Genomic DNA, 21,092 nt, shown 5'->3' with positions numbered 1-21,092 from the left:
TTTCAGTTTACCTGATGTTCTTGCTTAAGTCAAAACATTTGAAAAATACTGTTTGTTTTGATAAAAAACCTGGGGAGCTTGGACTCTGTTTTGAATTTGTTGGAGGGAAAAAAAAAATCACTGTTTCTACAGAAATGTTTTCACTAGGGAGTTACTAAGAAAAATGCAAACATATGCTGGAGGGGTGGAGAAGCCTTCTCCTGATAGATACAGAGAATAGAAATATGCAGAATAAAAGCCATTGACTGGAGAGGTAGCACCAGGGCCAGGAAATCATGTCAGATGACGGCATCTGGGGACAGTCACAGGTACTGCAGCATGGCTCTTGGCTCTTCTTGAGCAGTCAAAGGTATATGCAAATGAATTAAAATGTCTGCTCAGTCCCTTGGATTAGACAGGCCACAGACTGAAATATATTATTACCACTTCAAATTAAGATTAAATACTTCTGTTATTATTTACTTTTCTGCAGAATGTTAGTGATGGTTAAAGTCAAACTGGAATCACTGTGAAAAGATACAGGGGCTGTCAGCTCAGCCTGCTCAAGGGACTTGGGGAAGGATGATCTTTCTGTTCTGCATTTGTCCATTACCCAGTTTATCTCAAAAATCTCATGCAAAGGCACCACTGCCATCGAAACAAAGTGATGCCCAAGAAACTCCTCACCCTTCAGGTATCTCTGCAGGAAAAAAAAAAATAAATTGGAGGCACAGGAACTGTAGAACTAGGAAAGAAATCTGAGGAGCCCAGGGCACCAGGGTAGTAACCAGCATTGACTCTGTATCCACACACTGTACTATATCTCAAGGACAGCAAGCATTAGCAGAGGAAAGGATGTAACTTTGTTTTCTGGTCTTTTTCCTGTATGGATAATATCACATGCTTCAAAGGATCAGCTATGCATCATCTTACCTGCAAGCAATGCAGAGGGCAGACAGCAAAGCAAGTGCAAATATGACAGTCCCAGTTAGAACTGCCAGCATCATCGTGTTTTCCTTCCTCTCGTGCCTCACAGCATCTGCAGCATTGGGGTCAGTGATGTTCTTGAATTCAAAGAGCATTGCAAAGCCTCGGCCCCGATCTGTGGTGGTGATCAGCTCCATGATAACCTCAACCATTTCCAGAGATGAACCAAAGACCATAGTCTTGTTTAAAGGTGAATTCGGTCCACAGAAGCGAGAGGAAAAGGTTATGAGATCAGAAACATATAAAACATCATGGGGACAGATGTCCACTCCTGACTGTGGGCTGGAGGAGATTTCCACAGGCAGTGTTGATGTGGGAAGAGTGCTGCTCTCTACTGTAACTTCATCTCTCTCACTATCAGCTAGGTGGGCAAGCAAGATTTTCTCTTTCACATCATCTTCTTCTGTTTCCAGACCACTAGCATTTTGTCTCTGCATTCTGCCACTGTCAGCCACAGAAACTGACAGTTCTTCTGATTGAACTTTGACAGTTGTTTTGGGTTCTTTAATCTGCTTTGACTGGTTTTCTTCAGATCCTTGTTTGGCTTCATCTTTTTTTGAGGCAGCTCCTGGAAGATCATCCAGGTGACTAGCAAGGTCCTTTGATTGATGTTCTGTGCTGCTCAAATTCTGAGCTGTCTTTGCCGTCCAGGTCTGGAGAGAGGGTTTTGTGGTATGGAGAGAAAAGTCCAAGTTTTCCTCAAAAGAAGGCATATCCTTACTTCCTGTTTTAGTGGGTGCTGAAAAGCTCTCCCAGGAGGTTTCACTAGAGCTTTCAAAAACGTCAAAGTCAAAAATTTCCAAGATAAGATGGGTTCTCATGGGAATGAAAAATTGCCAAACACAGTGTGTCCCTGGGTAGTAGTTGTTTGGAAAACCTGGTGATAAAATCAAGCCTCTTTCCATAGACTCCACCACTGCACCACAGGAGTAATATACCTGGGAAATAAAACAAATAAGCTTACATCTTGCTAGAGATGATGTACAGGATGCAGTCTGATTGTCCTGCTGTTTTCTTTCCCTTCATGGACTTCTACAACACAAACTTAAGCTTGATGAATTCCCCTTTCTTGAGGCTACCTTCTACTTTCTTTCTTTAGGAAAAGTTCCTTTACTGAAAAAGTGGTCAAGCACTGGAACAGGCAGCCTAGGGAAGTATTGGAGTCACTGTCCCTGGAGGTGCTGAAAAAATCATGTAGATATAGAACTTCAGGACATGGTTTAGTTGACATGGTGGTATTGACTTGACAGTTGGACTTGATGATATTAGAGGTCTTTTCCAACCTCTGTGATTCTATGATTTCTCATTTTGAGCATTAGTCTGACTAGTAAGATCAGCCAGTCTTGGAGACTATGGAAGTGGATATTGAATGATCAGCCTCCACAGAAATATAACACAGACCAGTAATTCATGTAATTCTAACTTTCTACTACTGATCATAGTAGCATTCCTTGGTGCTGTTGGCTAACATACAACTTTCTGACCACACAAATGTGTTGTCCTGAACAGCTGATGGTGTGATAAAAAGCTAGAGAACAACTGTCTCACCACAGCATCTTTGACTCTGTTATTTTCATTACAAAAACATTTTTAAGGTAGGAAAAAAACCATCCTTGCACTGATAATTGCCCATGATTCATCCATCCAACCCACCTTTTGATTCAAAGGCATTCAGCCTTATAGGCACTGAAATCTGGGTGGGTTGGGTAAGTTTTATCTTCTTCAGATACAAAGCCTCTCAAAATGGTGACAGCAGATATCAGCTCTTGCTACTAAACTAGTAATCAACAGGCATTTTACATAACACAGCAATAGTCCCATGTAAAATTTGCTGTTTCTTCTTGCTCCATAAATAACCTGCAGAATCCAAAGAGGAAGGAAGGAAGTTCTTAAGTGATGGTGCTAACTACCATGCTGCTGCTTCTAAAGGTACATGAGGCTATTTTCACACATCATATTTGCAACTATGCTCTCTCAAAAGCACTTGCAGAGCCTTTTTTCTAGATTTGTTCATAAATTTGGAGAGCAGCAAGCCTTGTCTTTGCCTTGCGTGATTGTTTTTTGGAAAGAGGAAAAAAAAAGTCAGAAGTACTTAGGTCAGAATCACAGTCTAGCAGCACATATTTACAAGCATTGATTGTAAAAGAAAGGGACTGCTCTGGGTTTGGTATTTTTTTGGTTTTTTGTTTTTTTTTAAATGGAAATGATTAGTCATCTTGGTATGTTATCTGTTTAAACGCAAAGGAAGGTTGGCAGTAGAACAAACAAAGCTTATGAAGTCCATACAAAACCACAAAGATCAAAATACTCCAGATTTTTTTTCCTTTTCCCTCCCCTTGGCTCATATTTTAGTGGAAAGAAAAAAAAAATGCAGTGCCAAATGTTAGAAACCCTTAACTAGAAACAAAAGGCCAGACCTGTTCTGCAAGGCATGAACTTTGTTTTCCAGCAGGTGCTTCTCATATTCTGAGTGATTTGGGGGTGAATGACAGAAAAGCAATAGAAAAATGACCAAAACTACAATGTGGGTGGAAACTGTGATCTGTATTCAACTTGAAATCTGATCTTTGACTTATAAAAGTGTCATTTAAATCAAAGCTTATGTTAATTATAGTGCAATAAACTGCAGGCTTCTCATTTAAGGCACCTAGGCTGGACTATAGCTTGAAGTCTGAAGCAGAAAAGAAACCAGATTCATGCCAGAAGCATGCTGTTCTCTGTCTGATGCCTTAAGAGTCCCACAGCATGTAATACTAAAATAAATCAGTAGAATTTTTCTAATCTTTTCTCCATGAGGTCAAATTTTGGAGTTTAGTCTAACAGCTATAGAGCCTAACATTTATATCTATTTGCTAATTCACATCAGAATTATAGACACAACTGTTGTCATTTGGATTTTATTGAAAACAGGCTGATTTCCAATGAATATGCTCCTCCTGCCTTAGGGAGAGGGCTGCTCCTACACTTGGAAGAAACAGAGGGCTTTTTTCTGTAAGACACCTCACATCCCTTCCCTCCATCCCAGAATATCAGTGCAAACCTGCCTTTGCCCCATGCTCACTTTAGAGCTCACCTTTATAGCAAGGAACAGTAAATAATGCCTAACTTTGCAACTAAAAATATGCACCCAGTTTTGGAGCCAGAATGTGCACCAGAACTGCTGCTATTGCAGGGTGGTACTCCTGGGTGTGGGAGGATTACAGATTGGCCCAAACCTCCTTAATTTAGTAATGATTGAGGGTTGAGGTTGTGTTTTGAGGAATATGTGAGCTGAGGGTTGAGATTTTGTTTTGAGGAATATGTGAGCTGATCTAGTTGCCTTTTTCAGACACTGAGAAGGTGCTTGAAGGCGTTCACAGCTCCACCTCTACTACCAGAAGACTTCGTTAACACCCAAAAGCAGCAGGCATCAATTCAGAGGATCCTGTGGGATTAATCACCAAAGCACTGAATGGGTAAGTGCATCCCCCCCCCCCATAAATCTCTCACCCACGCTCCCTTTCCTGCCTGTGTTTTCACTTGAATCTGGCATCATTTAGAGAGAATTATCTCACAGAGTTTATGAACATCCAGGGAGCCTCATGTTTAAACTCAAACACTTCTTGTTCCCTTATGAGCCATGTGGCCACTGGTTGGCTGCAATATTGAGCTGAATCCTCACAGGTACCCTGCACCCCTGAACCTGGGCAGGAGGGCATAGGTACAATGTGTGCACTCCAGAAATATGTCTGAAAGGTTGTGGCAGTGGAGAAATCTTTCATTTATTATGGCTTGGGGGACAGAAAAAGATTCAAGACTTGCTCTAAGACAAGGAAAAAAAATCCACAAGGGACAGGAAATGCAAGACAGATCTGAGGGGGAGAGGAAGGATTTCTGATTAATTTATAATCCACATCTGAATGACTGACAACACTGTTCAGGTCACTTCAGTCATCCATTATGAAGGCAGAGTTTCATCAATTAGCCACAGATGTTCCCTTCTGCAGCAAGTTATAGATTCCTGTGCTTTTGACAGAGGCATGCAAAAAATTTGGCACGTTTTTAATCTTTGCACACGATAGGCTTTTTGATTTGTGGCTGTTTGTTGTTTTGTTTTGTTTTAAATAACACTTGATACATACCCATCCCAGTTAGTTCAATTATGAGCAGGGAGAACCAGATTACCAGTCCTGTTCATCTGCTTTTCTGTACTTTCCACTCTGGCTAGGAGTCAAAACTGTTGGACACAGTTGTGTTGAACTGAGCCTTCAGCCCACTGTGGGCAGAAATACCTTACCTGCCTTCCAAAGGAGGATTAACTGGGGAACAGCAGAGGAGGAGTAACTCAAATCTCAGCTATTGCTTCTTGGGCAGAAACAGAATGGTTGGATATTTCAGAACATACCAAGATGTTGCATTTCCCCCTTTCACACTACACAGCCCACTCAGAAATTTAAATCTATGCCTGTTACTAAAGCTGCCTCGTTGTCACATACTCTGCCTCCTCCTGTGCTGATGTTTGGACTATCTAGAAATGAACAGTTAATATTGGTGTCAGCTTCAAGCTACTTTCTTAAGAAACAGATATGCAAGGAGTTAAAAAGCCTCTGCAGGAAACACAGGGCTAAGTAGTATAAGGAGAACCTCATGCTAATCCATCATAGGTGATTTTGGCAGTGGTGCCCCAATGGTGGGATGAATGTTCTGCTGCCTTCTGAGTGTAGCTGTGACACCAACCCCTGTGTAATGCAGCTGTAGAGACCCTTGGAGTTTTCCTTAAGCAGACAGCTGTGCTGGGCAGGAATAGATGCAAGTCAGAGTTAGAAATCTCACTGCAGGCACCGGTGTCTGTGTCCTGAGGAGCACCATCTCTCTTAAAGGAAGAGCAAACCCTTGAATGTAGGGTTGCAGTACAAAGCCAGTATGTGATTTCTTCAAACTGGACACTATACAGGAAGCTCCTCTTGAGGAGCAGGTGGCACTGACAAAAGGCAAAATTCCCATGCAGAAAAAAGGGACAAAAAATTATTTGGCCAGATGGGAGTTTATTTAAAGGCCAGGCCAACTATATACAGAGGAAAGAATCGTTATCTGAGTAATATAACCCTCAACTCTGCTCACCACTTACACAACGCCTACAATGTAGCCCTGGAGCTGCTGCATTATTGTAGTAGGAATTGTCAGGGAATCAATACATGCTAAGGGAATCCTGCTACCAGAAGAATTTAATTAGCACCCTTTCTTTAATCATGATTATTGCCAAAGGATTCACCAGACTAGAGCCAGATCAAAGGCACACACAGAAGCAAGCTCTTAAGTTTGCCTGAACAGGACAAGTTCATGAGGCACTTTACATCAAAGTCAGGAGACCTTACTTGGTGCTGCCACTGGAGTGAAGCCATGCCCAAGCCCTGCAGCAGGGTCTTGCAAAAAGATTTGAGTAGCAAGTTGTGGCAGCCTCTAGCCGGCCCACAGGAGCTCTTCAGTGATGGGTACCAACCTCTGCCTGAATCCCTAAGAGCAGGCAGGGCTCAATTTCTCTGCTTTGCCTCCAAGAGAGAAATGTTTCTGGCATAAGGTGATCCTGGGGACCCATAGGGCATGTGGGCAGGATGCTGTGACATGTAGCTGGTAAGAGAGTGACACAGCAGTGTATGTAGCTACTAAATGCATAAGCACTGCTGAAGAGGAGCAGAAACAAAGTGATGCAAGGTCCTGGCTAGGGAAATCCTCAGCCCATTTGTGTTCATAGTTTTTGCTGAAGTCCCAAAATGTAGTGATAAATTTTCTTAATCTGTGTTTATGCTAGTTGCAAGTAGCTGCTCTTTGCAGCACCCTGGAGGACACTGTCCTGCTTGCATCCTATGCATAATCCCAAAAACTATTTTTTTAATGTGTCTATTTCAAAGAAGAGGAAGGAGGACATCTGTCTTGATGTTTGTCATTCCTCTGTGAGCACAATCTCTGATTTTCTGGCTTCAGATCTACCCAGTGTAGATTGTTTTCTTTTATAACATACTCAAGAAATACCAAGTTCTCTTGATGGGTACCAGAGGCAGAGTGAAAGCCTCAGCAAAGAAAACTGGAGACACACAGTGGAGCCTCTGAATTTCCAAGGTATTCTCAGGGCCCAAGCCACACACTTCATAAAGATGCTCAGCTGCAAGCTTGCAAAAAAATGGTGTGCAGAAGTCATAACCCACTTTGCCCTCATTAATGCCTTATGCACATCTCAGCTACAGTGCATTCCTCATGTGTATTTCCAGTTTCAGGCAGACTTAAAATGTCACTTCTACTGCCTTTTAGAAATGCCAGAGAAGGAATAATCCACTATATTTCAAACTGACTAAACATTCAAGAGGTGCTGCATGTATTTTCAGAAGCAGGCATATATTATCTCCTTATCCAAGCTAAAGGGCTTTTTGGTCTTTGCCTGAAGACTGTACTAGAAAGGTTTAATACTAGAGCAATGAGGGAAGGTGAGAATAGAAACTAGTTATGCAGACTTCAGGCCCTTAAAGATCCCTCTGAAGCCAAATACTTGGTTCTGATCTTGTACTTTTGACCAAAAGATTCTTGTACCCTGTAAAATAGCCCTATTACATAAATGATTCTTTACTGGTTTGTTTGGTTGTGGGTTTTTTGTGTGTTGTGTTTTGTTTTGTTGGTTTTTTTCTTTTTTAATTTGGGGGTTTCTTTTTGTTGTTTTTTATTTGTTTGTTGCCTTTTGCAGTGTAGGAAATAGACACATGCACCTTCCCCAGGTAGATTTTTTTTGCTTAACTTAAAAACCAAAATCCACTGCAGCTGCTCAGTGCCAAAACAGGACTGCAGGCAGTGTATGGTAGTATTACATGCAGTAGCTTTATCTTGTAAGCTTACAGCTCATTCAGCAGCAACCAGAGAGATATGCAATTAGTTTCTGGACAGTGATGGGTAAAGTCCTGGAATCCAAGACTGTTCAGTCTGGATGACTAAGTTTAGCCATCTGAGCTTACTGAAGTGTCAATGGGGTGAAAACCTAGTAAACTTTATTCAGGGTCCTACCCCCCTCCACAATTAAAAACATCTTGTGTGCACACATGCACACACGTGTGTTTCTTTCAAAGAGCTGGAAAGGCTTTGAGACCACCTCACCAGCTCCTTCACATTTTATTCTGTACCAGGGCCCTCTTTAAAACTCTGCCATCATCTTTGCAATTGCTCAGAACATGCAGGGTGAGATACAGCATCTTGGTTGCTTTCCCTTCTCCTCTAAACATTGGAGGTTCATTGTGAGATTCTAAGTTGAAGATCACTTGGACTCATGAGGACATTTGAACAGAGCAAACCACTTGGGATGGAATAGGAAGTGTACCAAACTTTTAGCCAGAGCAGAAACAAAATGCAAAACTTGGTTTTAAAAAGGAGAAGGAAAAAGAGAAAGTTGTCATACCACACTCCCAGATTAAGGGGAAAACCAAAATATAGACAAGCCTTTACTCACTGACGTGGCTGGAATTAGCTGAAAAGTTACCAGAAATATAATTCTTGTGGTTTACAGGCCCAAGTTTCCCACTCAGTATTTCCAAGTAAAGGAAGTCTGAACTTTTTGGATGTTTGTCAAATAGAGAATCTGAGGCAAGAATATCCCAAGAGCAAGACATAAGGCTGCAGTCTGTTAGTTTAAGAAGTGGCCACATTTACTTCACTAGCTGACTGATGCAGAGATCAAAGCTGGCAGGATTATTTCCAAAGTGGAGGACAAAGTTAATCGGAGACTTAAATGAAGTAGAGTGCTAATTTTTTTTGCATTTTCAGATCATCTTTGCATGCAAGGATAATTTTCCTTCATTAGCATGAACTAGATACAGCAGCAGCACATCTAACCTATTTTTCCACCTGGCAGTACAAGAATTCCTGGAATTCCCCTGGAATTGCTATTTCCCCCTCTGTCATATTGCCTTTGCTGCATAAAGCATGAGACAGCAGCAAAAGGAGACTCTCATCCTGCATTAGGGCAACTCTCCAGGTATCTCTGGATGCTTGAAAGGAGCAGACCTGGCAGAAGCAGATCAGGATGTGGAATTGACAGACTATAAAAAAAATTGCCAACACTTTGCTTCGTTACTAGGAGAGAGTTGTCCCTGACTCCTTTCTCTAGTCCTTAGCTGTGATTTTTTTTTTTTTCTGATTGATCTCCAAGAGTTCTCATTATGAGTACCCTGCTTGGTAAGGGGTCTTCCTCACTCTCCCTATAACCCTGTCCCAACACAAGCCCATGTACCTGCACACATGCTTTGTGTTGCCTTCTTGCTCCCCATGCAAACTCACAGAAAGAAGCACCAAACAGGGTTCAGCTGTGGGCCTCTGAAACCAGGCTGAGCATACATTTGCTTTTAATACATTTATGGCATTCCTCTTTTTAAACAAGGGTCTAATATTTTCTGAATTGTGTGGAACCTGCTGGATTTAGGCAAAACCCAAACTGCATTTTTAACAGATGCTCTTGTTATTTCAGTGCTTGGTAGCAGCAGCAGTTCCACCACATGAAAGTGATTATGGATGCAACATTTCCACTCTGCAAATCCCATATTCAAGAAAGAACCCACCCATCTTATATTCCTCCTTGGCACACATCACAGGGCCCTGTTTTCACACCTATCACCAAGTTTTCTATTTTTTTTTTTTTATGGTTTACAGGACATGTGGAGAGAACAAATACAAAGTAGGAATAGAAGGGGACTATGAAAGCCCGATGCTGCAGGAGACAAGGAAAATAAAAACATTGATAGAAGAGTAGAGGAGGGAAGCAGGAGTGCAGTAATTAGAGCAAAGCATGCAAAATCTTAATGAGTCTTCAGGACTTGGAGGCCCAAATATGTCCCGGCCTGTAGGTGTGCTCTTTGCTCTTATTCTTCCCATGTGTGGCTGCTGCAGCTGAGCCCTGAGCTCAAGCATCACTGTAAGACTGCTTGGAAGGCACTGCTTGATTTCACCAGAGAACCATCTAGCAGAAAAAATAAAAACCAGGGAGGATGGTAGTGTGTGCTTAGCCCTAGCCAAAGGCAAGCAGACTCTGTCAGGATGGATGGGGGCTGGCAGGGCTCGGGGTATCCTCACTGGCTGGGTGTCCCTGAGGCCAGCTCCTAGCACTTGCTGGTAGATGCAGCGTGTCCTGAGGCAGCTCACCAAGCTGTCAGGCAGGCCACTGCCACAACAAATCTCTGAATCAAAGCAGCTGCAGAAGAAGTGGCAGGAGAAGGTCAGCAATCTCATTAGAGCCAGGAGGCCCAGGCTTCCCAGCCACAGCAAGGTCCCAGCTTCCCAGCTGCAGTGTATTTTGATACCTGGCTTCAAGCAGATTGCATTATTGCACCATGAGGTCACCAGCCCTCCTGCTTGATCCTCTCTGTAAACAGGAGGTAGGGGAAAGGAAAAATCAGAAAACAAAACCCCCAAAACCCCACAGACACTCCAACAAGCACCAGGCACAGCGACACACTCCAGTTTTTGTGGAGAACAACAGGCTTCCTCATTTAATTCCAGAGATGCAATGCCTTCTTCTTACAAAAAACTGCTTGTTCCCAGAGACACAAACAGGGGCTGTTTTGTGAACAATCCTCTGTGGAACTGTGCAGCTTTCCAAAGCATGATCAGCAGTATATGCTGTCTAGGCATAAATTGAAACTTGATATTTTGTACTTGAATTTGGAGGAATGAGAGAAAGGGCAGCCTAATGCCCTGCTCATTTTGGGAGGTTCAGGTGAGAGGCAAAACCAGTTTGTTACTTATTAGTCTGGAGATGCCAACCTAAACTCTTGTTAATGGCAGAATTTTCCGCAAGTTTTCATTCTCTTACAGTTCTTTAAGACTGAGTTGGGTTTGCCTACAAGAAATCTTGCAAGGTACAGCTATGTAAGTCTGGCTAAGCAAAGTTCTCTTTCCTTATCCAGTTCTTTCTGTGATTTACACTTTTAAGGCTAGAAATTATTAGGAGAAACGTGTTTTCTCTGGCAAGATCCTTGCAGTGTAGGGTATACTTGCTACCTAACAGTTTCCCAGTCTGCAGTTACTGCCACAGGAGCAGTCCTGGCATTCACTGATTGCTCAGTAATTGTTGTATGCCAAGGTGTATCCATAAAGTGGATAAAATATTGGTAGGAGTGTGAAATGCACCTAGAAGTGGTCTGGAAGAGACTTTGGTGGTGGTAGAGGACATTTCTAATTTTTTTTTTTTTTTTTAATTTGATTGATACTCTTACATCCAGGTGATTTTTCTAGAAATTTCACTGTGAGCACATTGCAATATTAATTTTCTCTTAATCTCAGTTGGAAAGGGACAAAGGCCAGATTACTTCTCTATTAAATTATTTGAAAAATTGATTTAAAATGTAAATCCTGTGCGTGGAAAGATCTACTTGACTAGGCAGTGTTCCACTGGACACTAACTATTATACTTGTAAAATTGCACTATTTTAAGCAGCAACCTGTCATTAGTATCTCATAAATTTATTATGCTGTGTTTGTGGTTGCAAGTGAGGTGTCATGAGAGCAGTCTGAACCCTGGTTTTACCCTTTCATCCCAGCATTAGCTTTCAGGGCTAAGGAAGCATACTAGGTGTGTAAGACAATATCCACCAGGGACTGCTAGAATTTACACCAGCAACCATGGTGTAAATGGTCTTGTGGACTTTTTAGACTAATCCTTGGGAAGGGGAAAAAAACCAAAAAAACACAACTCTTGGGTCTGGAAACTCAACAGGCAAATAGAGGCAAGATCCAACAAAGATGCAAGATGCCATATGAGCTAAGGTCCTACATCTATACAAAGCTGCTGGTTTTTGTTTTTTTTTCCTCCAGAAAATACCCTCATTCAAACATACAAAAATGTAAAGCTTTAGAAAGAGAAACAAAGGCATCATTTAGAGTGTCTCCTCAGGCAAATAATCATGACTATGATGGGATCAACATAAATAAAAGTAAGGCAGCATAATGAAGAGTTCAAGATGCCATGGTCATTTGCTTCAGGGTTTTAGTAGGTCAGCACAGGTCTTTTTTTCTTCTAGAGCAAGTTCTCATTAACAAAGTGTACACAACACACCATGGAAAAAATTAACAGTAAAAGATAGGGTTGGTGGGAACTGAGGGGTTAGAAGACATGGTTAGACTGTTGAAACTGCTTGGTAACTAAATGAAATATATAGCAAAACAAAAGCTATAGAACTGCATTAAAATTTGCTTGTAGAGTTTACTGTAAAAGTCCAAGAAGCAAGTAATGTATATTCATAGGAATCTTGTGTTCCTAAATTAACTTTTTATATAAACCTCCCAAATATGTGGGGGAGATTTAAATAATGAAATCCATATGCAGCTTAGGTGCCCAAAATTGGATTGTTTTCTTCTGAAAGTACCAGAAAAAGGAAAACGGGGAACTGGAAGGCAATCCCATGCAAATTTTGCTGGCCACTTCCCCAGAGATAAATTTGGATCTCTGAAGGCAAAGCACACATATACGTGTAAAATGGCTTTGTGAGGAGAGGGGGGAAAAAAAAATAAAAAAAAAAAAGAGAGCTGTTTGTTCTTGGATTTCCAGCTGCATGACCCTATTGTTTCATCCAGCCATGTCAGATGTTTCACATGTTGGAAGTCTATTGTACAAACATATGGATAAGGAAACATTCCACATGTGAAAGCCAAACCCTGCAAATATTCAGTATTGCCACTAGCGAGCTGCGGAGTTATTGCTGCAGCTCTTTGGGAACCAATTTGCTGTTTCCAGTGTCACTTAACAGGTGAGCAAGATTTTGCACCAGATATGGATAGAGAGATCCTTAAAAAGCAAAGCAAGAAAAAGGCCTCTGCCTTTCATGCAATATTTTTAACTGGGCTTCTAAATGAGACATTGCTACAGCTGAGGCTGTTTCAGAGGTCTGAATGCAGCTCCTTATCTTTGGATGGTATACAAACAGCAGCACTTTTTCCCACCTCATCATTCCAGGATTAGTCTCCTCTTGTGCACTCTGCAAAGGGAAATTTCCAAGACTCTGCTTTTGCCAGGATTTCAGAGAGCAGGATGCTTGTAAATTTTACTTTACTGCCTACACATAAGGAGAAACCATGAGGGCACAGCAGGGAGGGTGTGGGAGAAAGTAGAAAAAAGTATCACAGATACTGCAGCCAGAGGGAAAACTAAGCACTGGGTTTGTTGTTACAGGGTCCCAAACAGTGAGCCATTTATTTTTCCAAATAAATCTGCTTTGCAGACATCCTTTCTTCTTCTCAATTCAAGTTCCAACCAGGAAACCTGGAATATGTTACTGTTGATTTTAGAGGCAAATCAAAGTGTTCAGCCTGCTAAACTTGCATTTAAAGTTAGGCTTGATGAACAACTCCTTGGGGCCCTTGTATTCAAATAGTGAGGTCTAAGATTCACCTGAACTGCCCACCCATGCAGATCTATAACACAGGCAGGAAGACATGGGAAGGGGCAGCCTGAGCCTCAAGCCTCACTCCTACCAGTTCATGCTCCACATTTTAATTCAAATCTAAAATTAAAAAATCCCCTTTAATAAAAACCTTAAATGGTCATTCAAAATAGAATATTTTCTAACCAAGAGCAGGAGAGGTCTGGATTTAGGTAGAACAAGTAGATTATGTCTCCCATTGCTAATCCCAGTTTAAGCGTGGTACAGAGCAAGCACAACCTCCTTGGTGAGGCTAAGCAATCATCTTTCTGGGATTTGGATCAGGTTGGACTTTGAGAAGTATTTCACCCTAGGTCTCCTGTATTCCAGTCCTGCTACTCCTTAATTGAATAATAAAACATAAACACTATGGAAATAGATCAGTAAGAAATGAGTGAACTTCCAAAACTCCTTTCTTCAGAGCTGATGATAATTCTGAATGGAGACTTTTACCAGCCCATTTTGTTTAAGTGGTCTGATGCTGCAACCTGGCTGCTAATATAAAGAAATAAAGAGTAAAATGCTGGATGAAAATGAGATAGCACAGCAGGTTATGGCTTGCATGTGGCAAATATGATTTTGTTTTGCCACTTTGAACACCACCCACCCCTACTTTAGATTGAAGTGTAATGGTGCTGCCTGTATTCCCCCAGGACCAAGGATTTCACGTAATTTAATAGTTTCTGTAATTAGATATTTGTGAAACTGAAATCCCCTGATGAAAGGTGCTGTAGAAGTATTACCAACTCCTCTACCATGAAAGGACTCCACCCAAATCCAAATACACATGTTGTCCTCAGTGTACACCTTTACTAATCTAACCCAGCAGTATTTATGGCCTGATTTAAATGCTCCTGAAATCCCAGATGATTTCTGAGTTCCAGTAGAATACTGGTTAGTAAATATAGGCAAATTAGCCTTTTATCCTCTCAAAACTGGAAGATCCTTCTCACTGGCAATAACATGAGTAACTATATTCAAAATGAACCATGAAGCCATTTGCTGCTGAGAACAGGTAAGAGGAATTGCAGTGTTCTCACACTGGGCTCAAGAATTAAGACTGCCAGTAAGGTTTTTTCCCTGTTGCTGTATAATTGTTCCACATGTTACTGCAAGACCTTATAGTGCCCTGTCCCTACTCCACCCTCCCGCCATGGATTTGTACATGTAGAAGAGGATTACTTTGCTGTTTATTACTTCCCATACTCAAGGAAGTCTCTAACCACTAAGTTGAATATTTATTATTCATAGGCCAGAGATACCAGGGCAGAGACTGACCTTGTGATAACAGTGTAAAGGGAAGAGTTGTTGTACCAGACTTGATCTATCTGCCCTACAGCTGGGTAGCCACTCTTTAGTATTGCACGTGCCACGAGTTCTCTTTTTAAGAAGAAAGGGAGGCAGAAAGAAAGACTTAAAGATTTTACCGTGTCTGTCATGCAAAGAAGCAGATGGAGAGATCAGCAATTGTTGGTTGGTTACCACAGGAAAGTTTGTTTGCCAGGTCTTTTTAAACAAGTGCAACAGGATTGTTTGCTTTAACCTACTTAGATAGTAAAGAAACAAAAATTACTTCATTTTCATCCCAAGGATGGTTGGCATCTCTAGTGGTACTGCATTCTTTTAGCTCCTTCCACTACCCACAGCATTCCAGAAATCTTTTGCCACTGGCTTACTTCTCTTACCTTGCCTGCTGTTTCCTTTTATGGCCTTGGCAAACGAGAGACTTACAGTTCAGCCCTCAAAGCCAGAGTCCCATGTGCTGTGTGGGATTTGAGGCCAGGCCTCATCCATCTTCTCAGCTTTCAGCTTCTTCAGTGCTTCAGTAATTAGAATTATTAGGACTAAAACACTGTGGACATTATTGCTGCTGAGCGTGAAGCTAACAAGAGAGCGCCAGATTTACAACGTTCTGGCCAGACAGAGAATTAAAAAGAAGTTACAAATCATTGCCCAGTTCCAGGGATATGTACTCCGGGATCTTATTTCACCAGAGACTCCTCATGAACTTTCCCCTCTAGGAGAAATCCGCCTGCATTTTTCTAATTGAAATACCAGTCAGACCAGTGGCGGGATGCAAACTAACATGCATGAAAAATAAAGGTTCAATGACCCAAATCAATTATCTTTTAGGGGCACTGCTCTGGACTCAGTAGGAAATATTTTAAAAGGAAAAAGAAGTAAATAGGATCATTCATTGAACTGACCTGGAAATGAGACAGAAATCTGGTAAATAAGTAGTTCAGTGCAAGCCAGTTTTATGTACCAACGGTAGTGGATTAAGGAAAAAAAAAACACAAACAACACACAAGCCCTGCTATTTCTTAGATTCAAATATTGTTTCAGACATCTGAGTGCTAAACTGAACAATGTAATAAAACAAAGCAGTTCTCATGCCTTCCTTGAGCACAGGCAGTGTAAAACAGTTTACTTCCCAACATGAAAAAAGCTGTTTATAGAAATCCTGAAACTCCATCTTCATTAAAATAGGGCGACCTGCAGATCCTTCTGTACAGAACAAAAATAATATTTTAAAGCAAAAACAATTTCTGGAGATCAGAACTAGCTACTGTGGATGGATTTTTATTTTTAAGCACAAATGCACAAGCTAGGGAGAAACAGCTCTACTGTTTCAGGATATATGAATACAGCTGTTCCCCAAACTGGCCAAAAATCCAAACTCTTCACACAGTAAATATCTGCCAAGGTACATTGTAGACATAATAGGAAGCAGCTATGGCAATTAATCAATATATGAAAAATAAGAAAGACCCACCATTTGTCTACTCCTAGAGCACAGAGTACTTTCACAAACAATTAAGAGGTCAATATAAATTAAGCTCATTGCTTAATTAAGTTGCCACAAAAACCTTTCAGATTCTTTGAAGATGCCTTATTTGTGTTGATTGGCCTTGTTTCTTGAGACCAAAAGACATCCTGGAGTGCATACAGAGTGTTTTATAGAGACCTATAAAGCAAAAGCTACCTGGACCTAAAAATCCCATTGAAGTTACTAAAATAACCCCCACACCTGGAAGCAGCTGGGATTGAAACCAGATGTGCAGTACATCTGGTAAAGGACAGGGCTGCTGTTAGCCTGTTCAAGGGACATGCTTTTTCAGTTCAACATTTGTCTTCAGAGCCTTCAGTTACATATTCTGCCTTTGCTTTTCTCAAGGCAGAGGTTGACCAGTAACAGACCTATTGTATGTCAATTTAAAACATTTGAGAATTTCCATAGCCTTCTCCTCCAATCAGAAGTGCATATTTTGCTGCTCCAGTTGCATAATTTACTGATTCAGCTGCATGCTTGGTTGATCTGGCAGGAGACTAGTACAGTAGTTGAGATTCTGGATACATTGCCAATTGTGCAGCATTCTTTGTTGATCAGGCTGTAGAATTTAATAGCTGAAATTTCATACACTTTACTAATCAGGCCACATTCTTTGCTAATTGAGGTGCATATTTTAGTAGTTGATTTTTTTTTTAATCCTTCACTGATCTTGGGAAGGATCCTGCTTCCTCTGAAACCAGCAGGAATTTTGCCATAGTCCTCACTGGGAGCCAGGACTAGGACTTTGACTAGAAGGTCTAGGACCACTAAGATTTCTTCTCTTAAAAGGAACAAGAAAGGCTTGATTCTTTCTTTAAGCTAGGAAGTGAACAGAAGAATACCACATGAAGGATGGCATTGGCATAGAGACCTCCTCCACAGGAATTTGATTAAACAGATAATATTTTATGGACAGAGAGAGACATAATTTTGACCATGTTATTCTTTCATCAGGCTTATGTTCTTCCTTCAGGATAAACAAGCCAGTTATCTGCACATCTCATTCCATCTGATACAGACTTGCAGGAGGAAACATCATACACCTTATCTTCAAATTCTCTTTCATTTGATCTAACTCCTATTTTTATCCTGCTGTAGCACTCTGAGAAGGATTCCAGAGAGAGCTCTACTTTGCCACAATACATGCTTCAAACATCCATGCTAGCCCACAGCATCCCAAAGTTCCTCAACTCTGCTTGGCACAGACCACCTTCCTGGATGAAAAGAACAATTCGGTTTCCTATGCCTCATGCAGATTTGCCCTTTCCAAGGGAGTTTCTGTTATGTTTTTATATTGTTAACTCTAAGCCAGAAGACAATTCATTTCTCATAAATCTTTGAACACCTTTTTACAGCTGCCAAATCGAACTACATTTGAACCACCAACTTAAAGTGGGATGTGTATTTTTTACTAGCATTACAACACTACCAGAATGTAGCCAAAAAAGATAAAAATAATGAAGCCTATGCAGCATAGTGCAGTCCTTGATGAGTGCGCTTACCCAAGTGCAACTTACTCAGAAAAAAAAACATGGAGAAAAAAATGTGCACACACAGATTTCACTGTCACATTTAGGAAGAAAAACAACAGAAAAAACCTGTTTCATTCATCAAAAGAAATTGTCCAATACATCAAGAGACTATAGACAACATGTGATCAGAAGAATAATTGGCAGAGCAAGAAGTCAAGTCTGGGAAAGTATTTGGGAGACTGTTGTTTCTTCATTAAGGAGGCAGGTTTCTTTCTATAGTGTTCTTGGTCAGTATTTTAGTTCAGGTACTGCCAGATGAGAAATCACCCAGTCTTGATTTCAGAGATAGAGAACAACAGAAGTTGGCTCAGAAACATATGGAAAAAGCAAAATCAAGCACAAATTACACAGCTTACTGATGCATTCAGTGTCCCACCATTGCAATTTGCACCCAAAGGCACAGCCCACAGGTAACACTTGGTCCACTTCATGACTTTACAGGCAAAAGTAGAGTAAAACAAGCGCAGGATGGATGTAATAACTTAGGAAAGAAGTAAGTTATGTAGTTTAATAAGAGAAGTATACAGCTGGATGAGAGAGTTATTCACCTCTAGTAACAGACCCAACAAGAGAGGGTAAACTTACAGGTTACATGATGCACTTCTGAGTTAAAAGAGGAAGAGAAGACAAAACTACACAAGTGTACAATTCAATAGATTTAAGTGTGCGCCTTTGTAAAGTTAATACTTATTACTTCAGTGCCAGAAACGTGGCTTACTTAAGAAGTTGTCACTATAGCTATCTTCAATATGATAGCAGAGTGAGATAAAACATCTTTGTTTCAACCACAAAGTCATTGCTGTGCTCACATATGCTGTGGCAGGGAGTTGGTGTATCAGGCAGAATTAATTACAATGCTGTTTTCCAACAGGAAAAGTAGCCCCTTACCTTTTTTCTTTATAATTATATATATATATATATGCACACACATAACAAAAGACCAAAATATATGCAATAATATTTTCTTACAGTGTAGTGGCTCATGTTCTATAGATCTGAGTTTCTCTAGAGGTGTCAAATATTGTTCCTGTCAGGGTCCCTAGGAAGTGTCCCACTCAGGGCAATTGGCACTGCTTACCAAAACACAGGGTGACAGACTGCACCTAACTCCCCTGGCTGCCCCAGTGCTTGGCCGGTGGCTCCCAAAATCTCTGAGCTGAGAGCTGTAGCTGTCACTCGCACTGTTTACCTGATCTCAGCATAAGAAACTGGAGAGCATGGGGACAGTAACACAGCATAAAGTGGTTTGTTTGGGCTCCTTATGGCAGGTTGTCCCTTGCTAGGGATGCCTTTGGGCAAGGGCTCTGATTTCTGCTGGAAATGTTGCTCTATAGGTTTCCTCGGAGCTTGCACCGGATTTCGGATCCGGCTGTATCGAGGCAGAGAGGGTGATCCAGAGGCACACTCCCGCAGCACCGTGCCTCCCGGTGTCCTTTGGCTTTGGAGTCACCAGCCAGCCCTAGAGAGTCACTGAACCCCCGCCGCCTCCTTGGCAAGGGCCGAGAGGACCCCCCACCCCGGTCCCAGGCAAAGGGGCAACACCGCCGCCCCAGCAACCCCGCTGCATCCCTCCTCCCGCCAGCACCGCTGCATCCCTTGTCCCGGGACTCCCAGTACCTCCCTATTCACGGCGGATCTCCCTTCCCGGTGCACGCCGAACCCCGGGCCACCCCTTCCCCGTCGGGTCCGCCGCTGTTCGCGCCGCGCTGGGAGCCCGGTGCCGGCGGGGGCGGGCGGGGGCCGCCCGGTGCCGCGGGGGTTACCTTTCCTCCCGCCCCGCCGAGGCAGAGCGCGGCGGCCGCCGCAAGGACGAGCCCGGCGCCGGGGCAGCTCCGGACCATTGCGCGGGGCGACGAACCGAGCCGAGCCGAGCCGTGCTGCGCAGAGCCGAGCCGAGCGGAGCTTCGCGCTGCCGAGCCGAGCCGTGCCCCGAGCGGACGCCGCTGACGGCGACCCCCCGAGCCCGGCTTCCCCGCCCCTCGCCCCCTCCCCCGGCCGCTCCCGGCCCCTGCCCTCCCCCGGGGGGTCACCTGCGGCGCGGAGCTCCGCGGGGAGCGGGAGCGGAGGGGATCGGGAGGCCGCGGGGCTCCCCGGGCTGGGGGAGGGGGCGGTGGTGCCGGGTCCCAGCACCCCCGCTGCAAGCAGGGTCGGAGCGAGGTGCTCAGCACCGCCGGGGATGGAGGCAGCCCAGCTCCTCCGGGCTCCTGCGGAAAAACTTTGTCCTGCTGTGAGGTGGGGGAATGGAGGGGCTGGTGTTCTGGGTTAGCGAGGGCAGCTGCCCTGGGAAGCCTACCCGGGCGGTGCTACTCTGTCCTGCCAGAGCCTGTAGCCCCGTCAGGAAGGTGAAGTGTTAGAGGAATGGGAAACAGGAAAAGGGCTCAGGTCTTTCCAAGAGATAAAAGCTTCGTCTGTGCACGGAGTGAAGGACAGTGGAGAAACACCGCAAAACTGGCGGTCAGGGTACAGCAGACACTTAACCTTTCTGGAGATCATGGTAGGGCAGGGGACACTCCTTGTTCTTGAGGCAGATTTGAAGTATTGGGGATGAAACTCCTGTACCATACCCGGTCACACCACATGCTGCAGTGCGTCTAGGACAGCCCCACAGCCCTCAGCAACCAAAAATTACTCAGTCCTTGCAGCAGGCCGTGAAAATCCGTGGCAAGCTGTGGTTAAATCTTCTGTAGGAAGAGTTGCAATAATCTACTTAAAAATTAAAAAGTATTTGACAAAATGCTGTGATTTCACACCTGGAGCTGCTCTTTTTTTGTAGCTCAGTTACCCGCTCGCAGTGAGCAGCACAAGGAGCCCTCAGAGCCCTCTGCATGGCAGGGGAGGGGAATCTGCCCAGTGGCAGGTTGTTATAGGTTTTCTTATACCTTTCCCAGAGAACTCTTGTGCCAGCCACTACTAGAAAAGGGACAAATTACTAGCCAAGCTGTTGGGCTGCAGCCCAGTTCCTGAATTCCTCTTTCCCAAGGAGCAGAGATTAACCTGGTTTTCAGGGTGCTAAGTAATCAATAGGTAAAAAAATGGCTAATACCTTCAGTTGGTGCCCAAGTGGGTGCATGTTATAAGGATGAAGTTGGAACAAACTTCAACCTCTTCAACAAACAAAACCACTTTTTTTTTTTTTTTTTAAATGCATGAATATAGTTTGTATTTGACTTTCCATATGGTCATTTCATTGTGTAAATCTGAAGTAGTCGTGAATTTACACTTTGTAATGAAAGCAGGAGAAGCTGGGCATCAGCACCAAGGCAGCAGCAGGCTCTCATGTGTAATCCAGGGCTAGTCACCTACTCTGAGGGTTTGATGCCCAGCCTATAAAAAATA

General features: G+C 42.8%; 1 protein-coding gene across 1 annotated transcript in view; it reads right to left on the bottom strand.

Moving 5' to 3' along the window:
• LOC103536663 overlaps positions 1 to 19,625 on the bottom strand; it is a 31,662-nt gene extending 12,037 nt beyond the window's left edge. The window contains exon 1 of the mRNA XM_030460585.1: positions 19,520 to 19,625. The gene's annotated coding sequence lies outside the window, so the exon portion shown is untranslated. The remainder of the gene's footprint in view (positions 1 to 19,519) is intronic.
• Between the last annotated feature and the right edge of the window lie 1,467 nt (positions 19,626 to 21,092).

The sequence above is a fragment of the Calypte anna genome, chromosome 15 (assembly GCF_003957555.1).
Source record: "Calypte anna isolate BGI_N300 chromosome 15, bCalAnn1_v1.p, whole genome shotgun sequence".
NCBI classification, from domain to species: domain Eukaryota; kingdom Metazoa; phylum Chordata; class Aves; order Apodiformes; family Trochilidae; genus Calypte; species Calypte anna.
The sequence above is the reverse complement of the archived record's forward strand: the minus strand, read 5'-3'. Positions and strand labels throughout refer to the sequence as shown.